This window comes from Sapajus apella, unplaced genomic scaffold, assembly GCF_009761245.1.
Source record: "Sapajus apella isolate SASKATOON/1434 unplaced genomic scaffold, GSC_monkey_1.0 scaffold5287, whole genome shotgun sequence".
Taxonomy (NCBI): Eukaryota; Metazoa; Chordata; class Mammalia; order Primates; family Cebidae; genus Sapajus; species Sapajus apella.
In genome coordinates this window covers 1,116-3,065 of record NW_022442211.1, presented here as the reverse complement: position 1 = coordinate 3,065, position 1,950 = coordinate 1,116, and the positions used below count along the sequence as shown (strand labels likewise).

Below are 1,950 nucleotides of genomic sequence, written 5' to 3'. Positions count from 1 at the left end.
CTTCAAATTCATTCATGCAACATTCCTCCTGGACACTCAGGTGCAGGTGCAAAAGGCTGTCACACTGACCCTCTACTCAGCTGTTAACACTTAAGCTGTCCATGGATGGCAAAGCTAAAAGAGCACTGACTGTAACACTCCTTCTGGGGCTTCAAGGATCACGGGCACCCTCAAGATGCTGCTGTGGGACCTGTACAAATTTCATTCCTGCTGGCACTCCAAAACGCTCACCCCGGCTCCTGCACCTCCTCACCTGTATGCTCCCTCCAGCAAAGGGTCAATTAAGCACAGTGGGTTTGAGTGAGTGGAGCTTGCCTCTGCCAGTGCTGAAGCAGCTAGCTACTTCCTGTGCCTGCACTCCAGTTCCCACCCACGAAACAGTCAGGGAAATTTCCTGCTTCATCATCATTGCAGTGCTACAAATGTACTAGGTTTATTAATAGTGCCCCACAAATTAAAAATAAATGTGCCTGTTTTTCCTATTTAAAAAAAAAAGTCCAATGGCACTGATATATTAATACACAGTTATTTTTCTAGGAACAGGCATAAAAGTGGGAATGCATAAGCATTCCTAAACAAATTTTTGTTGTCACAAAGTAAACAAGCTTATATTATTTGTTAGACTCAGAAACAACATGATAACCTTATCAAACATTTAAAAAATAACTAACACCAATTCTACTGAAACTACTCTGAATTACAGAAGAAAGAGAATACTTTCAAATTCATTTTATGAAGCCGACATTACCAAAATACCATACCAGATAAAGACACATCAAAAAAAGAAAGAAAAAAACATAAGCCCATATCCCAGTGAACACTGATGCAAAAATCCTCAACAAAATACTAGCAAACCGAATTCAACAACACATTAAAAAGATCATTCATCATTCATGCTGATAACGAACTTGGAGTCCCTCCTGGTGGGGCCCACGATGGTGCAGGTCTCCGTGGTGCTGCTGTACCAGAGGTAGTTCACCCCGTCTGAATCACTGATGGCTTGGCTCTTGCCCTCCTGAAGGTCTGGGAGCTCCCAGCTGGACATGCCCTGCTCACCATACTGGTTGTAGAACTCCATGTGGCTGTATGCCTGGACACAGCCAACGATCCAGGTCTCCTTCTTGGGGATGGGCGGCAGGATCACCTGGGCCGAGGCCTGAAAGTGGGGTGTCCAGTAGTGGAGCACCACACTGGAGGACTCATCGATGCTGGTGGGGACAGGGTTGATGGAGGCTTTTACATCAATCACCATGATCCTTTCCCAGAAGACCCTGGATTTGCCTCCGATGCTCTGAATACAGCCCATGGCACACAGGAGCGCTCTGATCTCCAAGGAAGGCCAGCAGTCACAGAGAAAACCAGGCATTGAAAGGACGTAGGCTGCAGGACCCAGCGCAGATGGCACTGCTCTCCAGTCTCAACTCTCAAGACCGTTATCCATAGGCTAGAAAACTCACTGAGTAGAGGGATTTGCATATATCACTACTGTGGCCTGTTTATACATACGGATTCTGCTGCATTTCAAGAGCCCTGGGCTCACTCTTCTTCTCCTCACAGTGGACAAAAATCACCGATATTCCTTGGGTTAAAAAACAAAAGTTTGGAGTTTAATAAATAGTCATGTCGCTCTAACATCCAGCCCTTCTCTGCCTCACGCCCGGGACGGCAGCTCGCAGACTCTCCCCGAAGTCTTCGAGGAAGCAGGCGGCCGCCGGCAAATCATAAAAAAGGAAGGCTCTGTCTCCAGCGGTCGCGCCACCCTCGCTGCATAAGCTAGACTTCCTGCCCTCGGCCTTCCACATGCGCTCCCGCCGGTCCTGCACCTGCACCAGCCAGGCGCAGCCGAGTCAATTGCAGAGCAGTTTCAGTTCACCCAGCGGTTGGCCAGGCGCGCTCGTGTCGAGCGCCGACCCACCGCTTCCGGGAGGCGAGCTCCGGGCTCTGGCCGCT

At 48.9% G+C, this 1,950-nt stretch overlaps 1 pseudogene; it reads right to left on the bottom strand.

The window, feature by feature from the left end:
- Positions 1-880: 880 nt before the first annotated feature.
- Positions 881-1,427, bottom strand: LOC116547883 (annotated as a pseudogene).
- Positions 1,428-1,950: the final 523 nt, after the last annotated feature.